The following is an 8,802-nucleotide window of genomic DNA, read 5'->3' as shown; positions in this document are numbered from 1 at the left end:
ACAATTCGTACGATTCCCTTGTTTGAGGAGAATAAAAGGAATTTAATCAAGAAAAAATATTTTTTAGTAACGTTCATAAAATTATACACGAAACAGTCCTGTTTAAGTATTGGTATGTTCATCAATTAGTACTTTTATAACCATCAAGTTATAATGTTAAATTTCAAGAAACGTCCACTTTCAATAGGTTTACAGAGACACGATGAGTATTATTTAAAAATTTCATGTTGTTAATCCACGTATTATAAAAATTATATTTTAAGTTACCGGATGCAATTTACGAAAAGAACGCGGTTTGTGTTAAGAGTTAAGATCGAAAAGTCAATAGACTTGTAATTAATCCTGAATTTGTTTATCTTAGAGTACATACATAAGCCATTTGTTAAATTAGAACTAGACAGCGAATCTTCATGCAAATTCATATTTTTATTAATAGGATTAATGAAATGTGAGCTTCCTAGAGGGTTGTCTCAGCCCCTAAATATAATAATTCGTATCTTCAAATATTTCTTATATTTTTGCATATTAAGTACATTCTGTAGTTTTTTGAAAATTTCTCATAAGTGCATAAATATCCGCAGTCTACTAATAATAAATTCAAAATGGAAGACATTCTAAATAGAATTTGTGACTCTCTATTTTGTGAAATCATAGAAATAGTATTTCATATATATATTTCGTTAGTAATTATTTCACAAAATATTATTTACCTGTCGTATCGTTTAGTCAATTGCATACAAAAAATTAAAACTTATAAACTATTAACTTAGAACGTATAAAAAGAACTTGGTATCTATTAGGATCGTACGGTCCTCGAAAGTTTTAAACGTCAACGTACATTTCCCTAAAATCTTTCCGCTTTCGTTGCAACTGTATAATTTCAATTTCGCTGAAATTTGCGATTCCTGGACACAAGTATACTATATTCCACGGTGTCTCGCCGCTATCGATATTTCGATTCCAGTTTCTTTTACTATCTTACGTTCTCGCGTAACACGAGCGGCTGAAATCTACACGGACGATTGCATTGTCAGAGTCGTTTTCTACCATGTACAAAATCGATTCGAAGAGTGAGTCATGAGAGATAGGTTTTATTGTGTTCCCGTAGACAGAGACGTTTCTCCTGGCCTGTTCATTAGGCAAATTGAATCGACTACGGCGCTTGGGTTCTTCCTCCCAAAAATTTCGGAAAGCTTCTACCCTAATATGAAAGTATCGTCGAGAAGCGATAACAATTTCCTTTCGTCTTCGTCCCGTAGCGACGGAGCTGAGCTGAAACGAGGGCTTTTACGTAAAGAGCGCACAATACCGCGGCAAATAAAAATTACTTTTTCAAAATTGATGCTTCGTGCCGCGCGAGATGACGTCCATTTGCAACGACTGTATCGCGGCCCCACACCCCCCAAGAACTTTCCAAATTGCAGAAATCTGCTTCTACTAGCGTCGTTCCGTAGTTTTTATTCGAGGTTTCACGATTCGCGAGCCGCGCGGTACTTGAAGTAAATTTGAAACGCTGCGCGCGAACCTTTCGCGAAAGAATTAATTTATTTTCGTCGCGACGTTCAAGACACCAACCTACGTACTGAGACTCAATTTTTATAATCAATACGTAGGTTTGAAAAACCTTTTCATTCTGTGATTTACTGTTTGCTTTTCAACCTACAATTGTGGTGGTTGTGTGGCAGTTCTCTATGCTATTTAGGAATTATTTTTATATAAATTATAATTTAAGTGAATCTATACAGGGTGTTCGTTTTAATGGGACATTTTAAAGGCCAAAATAAGATGAAAATCGAGAATATTAATTTGTTGATTGAGGCTTCGTTAAAAAGTTACTAAAAAATTAAATTAGAAAATTTTAAATCGTTCTAAAAAAATGATTTTTGGTTGCAGGGGTCAATTTCAATCATTTTTGGTCAATACACATACCTTCGATATCCTATGCACTATTGAGAAAAAAATTCGAGTAGATGGACAAATTTTATTAGTAATTTTTAACAATAATTTTGTTAATAATTTGTTAACGAAGCTTTAATCAATAAATTAGTATTTTTGATTTTCGTCTTATTTTGGCCTCTAGAATCTCCCATTCGAATTTTTTTCCCCGACGTGGCCAAACATATAAGTACTGACAAAATACTAGAAGTATAGAAACTAGTAAAAGTTACTATTAAAATTATAATATTCCAAATTGAATAAATTCATTTAGACATATTCATCTTCATTCCTGTATCTTTGGTTAATATACAAAGATCTTTGAACTTAAAAATAATTAAAACTTGCATGAGATCGACTACATGCTATTTATAATTCTATCTCAATAATAAAAACCTTTATATCTTCAAAGGAATTTATTAAAATGATTTAAAATTAGTTATTAACACTATAATAAATTATAGAATATTGTACACAAATTCATCTTCATTTCTGTATTTTTGGCTAATATACAAAGATCTTTGAATTTAAAAATAATTAGAACTTGCATGAGATCGACTACGTACTAATTATTGACAGTTTAATTAGTGTCTCGATACCAAAGACAAAATAACGAAAATGTTAGAGAAAATTAGTAGTGACTATTTTGTACCCCTAAAAAGTACAGACGTAATTAAAATGAAGTAAAATATCAAATTCGTTTGTGTCCATATAATTTATGTATTGGATCCGTTTTATTTTCGTTGCTTGAATTATTTATCATTTAAAAAAAACGATCGAAACACATGATAATCTGATGGCGCAAAGTTGGGAGATCATAGTAAATCGTTAATTACTTCCCAACCCAAATGTTGTCATGGTGGAAAGCAATCTCTCTTCTGTTAACGAGCGCGGGCATTTAATTCTTAAGCACAGTGCTTAACTTGATCAATTGCTAACAATACCGTTCAGAATTTATGGTTTTACCTTCTTTTAACAGTTTACGTCAAATCTGGAATTTTCTATCTTTTCATACATGCAATATAACATTTTTTTTATGCAACTCACGTTAGCTGTTCATGTCGATACTTCTGATTTACGATAATTTATCTGAAAACGACCCGTTATTATAACAAATAAAAAGGTAGAAACAATTTCTTATTTGGTCTGATCAATTCTTTCCTGATATTTCTTAGACTGATAAACACGATGTTTGAGTTCGATTGGAACCGTGATAGTGAGCGGACGTGTTCGTCTACACCGTGCGTGCCAATCAAATCTTATATGTATTCATGATAGTCTGTGTTACTGTGAATTAGTGAACATTAGTAAATTGTTATAAACCAACCTCTTAACCCATCTCTACGCCATTCTCGGTGCAACCTATTCACCGAAATGGCTTCTGACCCCGAAAATATTGTACCCCAAACTGTTAATAATAATCCTAACGCACCACGACGAAGCTACAATAAAGTAGTACAAAGTGATTGCTTCCCCAAAAAAGATCAAGCGATCGTAATCGACGCCAAAGATGGAATTCAATTAAAAGATTACGCTCATGCATTAGGCAGAATTACCAATCCAGCGAATATTAGATTTATGTCAAGAGTATCCAACGGTAGAATTTGTGTTTTTTTGGCAAATAAGAGAATCGCGGACGACCTCACCGATAAATATAAACACATTAAAGTTAACGGTACCGATGTAGCCGTAAGACTGTTAATCAGCAAAGCTCAACGTATAATACTTTCAAACGTTTGTCCAACAATCCCTCACTCAATAATTGAAGAAATACTTGATAAAATTGGAGTGAAAAGAGAATCAGCTGTTTCATTCCTAAGAGCGGACATGACAGAAGAGGGCTTTGCGCACATCCTCAGTTTTCGTCGCCAATTATATATCCATCCAGACGACACACATAAAATCCCAGACTCAATCAAAATTGAACATGAACAAACCGCATCCTGGATCTATCCTTCCACAGATACATTAAAATGCATCATATGTAATAAAGAGGGTCACGTCGCAAAAAACTGTAAAACCGATAAAAACTAACCCTTGCTTTCTGAATCTCCACAAACAAGTGTGTTTATAAAACCCCAAGACCCCAAAATAGTTCCAATAGTATCTAATATTGATAGTACAGACATGGCAAAGGAATCAGAAAACCCTAGTGACAATATAGCAACAGAAACCATGGACATAGATCCATTGATCAGAACTTTAAAACGCGCAAGATCCGAAATGACCGACGATTCAAGTCTTACCACAGAAGGAACCAACCATTCAAACCACGCCACAGAAAAACCAATCAATCTTCAACAAATCCTGGAAACTGAATCGAAATGCAAACAGCCAAAGAAAAAACCGAACGTTGTAACAAAGAGCGATAAAAGCATAGATGACATGTTGCAGCCAGTTAAACACGTACTAGAAGAACCTGATAAGATGTTAAACTTCTACCAACTAGAAAGCTTTATTGAAAACACACTTGGATCCCCTAATACTAGAGAGAATGCAACAGAATACACAGGTGACGTAGAAGCTCTAGCAAATTTTATGAAAGAGCTCTACCCTTACCTCACAGACCGTTGTATCAAAAACAGATTCACAAGAATCACGAGAAAACTAGTTAAATCTACCAAGGCTGATCTTTCAATGAGCTCTCCTGCTCCTTCGGATTGTTCAGATACTCCCCATTGCTCCGAAGACGAATACACCAATTAAATATCAAACAAATAAAATACCGTTCAATAAGTACAAATGCTAAGGAAGATTATACAATGGAATGTTAATAGTTTAAAAGCACGTTTTGAATTCTTACAAAAATTGCTCCAAGATCATCGGCTATGCGTATTATGTCTGCAGGAAACAAATTTCAAAGTAAATGAATCTATCAGTATTAAAGATTTCAACATAGTCGAAAAGAATAGAAGGAATGCTTTGATTGCGAGCGGCGGAGTAGCAATCTACATGAAACAAAGCCTAAATTACGCAGAAATACCGCTAAACACTAATATTGAAGCAATTGCGGTCTCAATCATTCTACATAAAAAAGAAATATGTATATGCAACGTCTACATTCCAAATAACTACCAACTTCAAGAAGCCGAATTAATTAACATTATAGAGCAACTCCCTAAACCTTTCCTTCCGGAAACATTCACAGTATTTACTAGTGAAGCATTAGCCGTTCTACAAGTCCTGAAGTATGTACATAGAAGAAACAACACACAACAAATCCATCATTCTAACTGATTCTAAAAGCACCCTACTCGCTCTACAAAATTTGGGAACAAATAAGTCAGTAATCCAAAACATTATTGAATTAAATGAAACCCTTAAGCGAGACAAAAGAGAAGTTTTATATTCCTGGATTCCCGCCCATATTGGTATTGAAGGCAATGAAAAGGCCGATACAGCAGCAAAACTGGCTCGCTCCGGTACAGCTATAGTGAAATATGAGCAGGCAACTCATCAATACCTCCAAAAGTATTGCACCAAGGCGCTAACGGAAGTGTGGAATGAAGAATGGAGAAATAGCAGACCAACTAAGCTACACAAAGTTCGAAACAATATGACTTCAATCCGGCGCTACCACTAAATAGAAAAGATTAAGTGAAAACAACCCGATTAAGAATAGGACACTCAAGCTGGGCACACTCATACCTTATCACAAAAACCGAACCAAATTCCTGCGACACCTGTAACGTACAAAATACTATTGAACACATCTTGACAATTTGCCCTAAATACAATATGAAGAGGATTCAACATAAGCTACAAAATTCACTAACGATCCTACGGGAAATAGACTCATGCAAAAAAGTTTTAAACTTATTAAAAGACATTAAAGTATACCAATTGCTCTAAATATGATCAGTTCCACTAGATAACCCAATTGTGGTCACTAATAACCAACAAGGTGCATGTGACCTAAAACGCTCAAAAAAAAAACACAATGTTTCAAAAACTAATTAACTGGTCGACTTGAAATTCTGGCTGCAACTAGAATTATCTCAATACGTTTAAAACTTCTTACAATATAAAAATAATAGAATAATAATCTGTATATTTCGTTTCCAATTTTTTGATGCAGCGCCAGAATATTGTTAATAATTCGTTTGATATTACAGTAAATTACGTGGAAAATTGTATGCAGCGTCTGCACACGTACATTAATTGGATCAAAAAAATTCAATTTATTATACCTTGTATTTTTCTCGCAAAAAATTCCTAAATGTTGCCCATTTTTCAATCCGATGAACGAAGAAACAAGAGATCGGTTTTCCGTTTTTTTTCGTAAAAATACATTTAAAAAATATGCTCCCAAAGTTTCAAGGTAGAATTGTATCTTTAAACTTGATTAAAATCTTAAAACACATTTTTCAGATGACCACATTCTTAAAATTGACGCTTAGAAAAAATTCAAACAATAATCGACTGATCAATTTCAAACGTTGCTCGTTCCATTCGAAAATGTCAATATTACTTTTTATTTCTAATATTTAAGGAAACAAAGGTAATTTCTTTTTAAATACTATACACTCTACAATTTTTCATTTTTGTACCTTAGAAACAGATTTAATACGTAAACTAACTTTACGAAAATTGTTTGGAAAAATTTCAAATAAGGGTTATATCATCGAAGAGATGAAGATAAATAGTAAAAATAATAGAAAAACTGTTCTTCTACAATTTAAATCTCTTTATACCTCCCAAAAAAGTTCAATTCAAATTAATGATAATTTGTCCCCCCAAAAAAACGTAGATTCGAGTTACTTTTGAAGGTGTTACACAAAAACCCTCACTTACATGCGTGAATTCACGATAAAATAAATCTGTGAACTCGCTACTTTTATTAGACCATATCGTTTCCAGTCTTCACAGCGGATACTGTTCATAAAACTTGACCGACCGCTCATTCAATGTTCAGAATGCATAGAATCGGTAGTCGTCATTAAGGAGCTAAACTATTTATCGGGAAGACGCTGTCGCGAGTACCGATGAGAATGCTTTTACGATCGATTCGCATTGCCGATTCTTTTTACGTTTTGCCTCCGTGACAGATACGTAGGGTTCACAATGGCGATTCAGCTATTTCAGTCATTCAGTCGCGGGCTATACAGTAGACTTTACAGCCCTATCGATTCTCCCCTTTATCGACGGTACACTTCGAAGGTGAAGACATTTTTGGCGCCGCTATTCTAATTTTTAAATCAACTACAGTCGTTCACGTTTTAATACCGCGCGGCAAGAAGGAACAAATCACGTTTAAACTGATTTTTCAGAGATTTCCATCGTATACTTAATTCTTGCCAACATATTAGCCACGTTCTCCATTTTAACTTTTAACGAAAGGAAAAGATTAAATTTTGTCACATTTTAATTTTCTAAGACACAGATCTCTGCACAATTATTATTCATATCACACTCGTAGGCAACCACCGTAGACAGGAAAATAAATGAATGTATTTCACTGAAATTTATTTGTGAAGTAGAGCTCATGGGTGCCTACAAAAAGTATTAAAGAATATTTCCGTAGAACGTTAAATAAATTTACTAAAAATCAAAAACGAATTTTTAAGAAAAATCAAGGGCAGTGCCTAAATTTTTCGACGAAAAAAAATTTCAAATCGTTCTAAAAAAATTATTTTTAGCTAGGGAAGTTAATTACTATTATTTTTGTCATTGCACACATCCCCGAAATCCTAAGCACTTTTGAGAAAAAAATTCCTTACCGAAAATCGAATGTCTGATCGAAATGTTTCCCTGAAATTTCATATATATGTTTAAAACATCATAACTTCTGAACGAATTGGAGGATTTTAATGTTTCAAAAAGCAAACCATGCGTATTTTGGCGAAGAATATGTGGAAATTCTAAGAATTTACGAAAAGTTGTTCCTTAACCCCGTAAAGTGAGAGAAATCCCAAAAAAGTGGCCCAATATTCAAACGGCCATAACTCCTACAATAGTGAATATATTTCAATGAAATTTAGTAATGAAGTAGAGCTCATGGATACCTACAAAAAAGTATTAAACAACATTTCCGTAGAGCGTTCAATAAATTTACTAAAAATCAAAAACGAATTTTTAAGAAAAATCAAGGGCAGTGCCTAAATTTTTCGACGAAAAAAAATTTCAAATCGTTCTAAAAAAATTATTTTTAGCTACGAAGGCTAATTACAATCATTTTTGGTCATTACACGTACCCTCAGAATCCTACGCACATTCGAGAAAAAAAATTTTTTGTTGAAAATATAAATAAGTTTCGAAATTTTGATTAATTCTGATGTTTGTACAGTAATACTATGTGAGATTTTATTGAATTTCTTAAGAAGTGATTGGGGACGGGGTAATATAGAGCAAAAATGATAGTTGAGTGCTAAATGATCAGTATGCAAAAGGCAACAGAAGCGTTATTAGAATATATACAAAAATTCAACATTAACAAAAATCTTAATAAATGTAGATTCGTAAACCTTAAAATAATAATTAACTGTATTTATAATAAAGAATATTGTAAATTATCTAGACAACAAAATAATATTTTATACCCTTCTTTATAGTAATTTTGTACATTGAACAAAAGAAGTTGTACACGTTGCTACTTCAAATTTTTAAATACTTTAATTCTTATATAATCGTATATATTCTATATAACCGTATCTCGTAAAGACAACAATAATGAATTCCTTTTTGTATACAATATAGTTTATTATTATTTTGGGTACCTTTGTTCAATTCTCAATTTTATATACTGAAAATTGTAACAGTTTGCATAACACCGCGAATTTTAATGTCGAATAATATTTAACAATATATACATCAAACAATGAAAAAGTATTATGTGATAAACATACGTTAAAATCAATCGTAACATGG

This window comes from Colletes gigas, unplaced genomic scaffold (genome assembly GCF_013123115.1).
Source record: "Colletes gigas isolate AHSC1104 unplaced genomic scaffold, ASM1312311v1 Colletes_gigas_Sc00053, whole genome shotgun sequence".
NCBI classification, from domain to species: Eukaryota; Metazoa; Arthropoda; class Insecta; order Hymenoptera; family Colletidae; genus Colletes; species Colletes gigas.
This window is presented reverse-complemented; position numbering follows the sequence as displayed.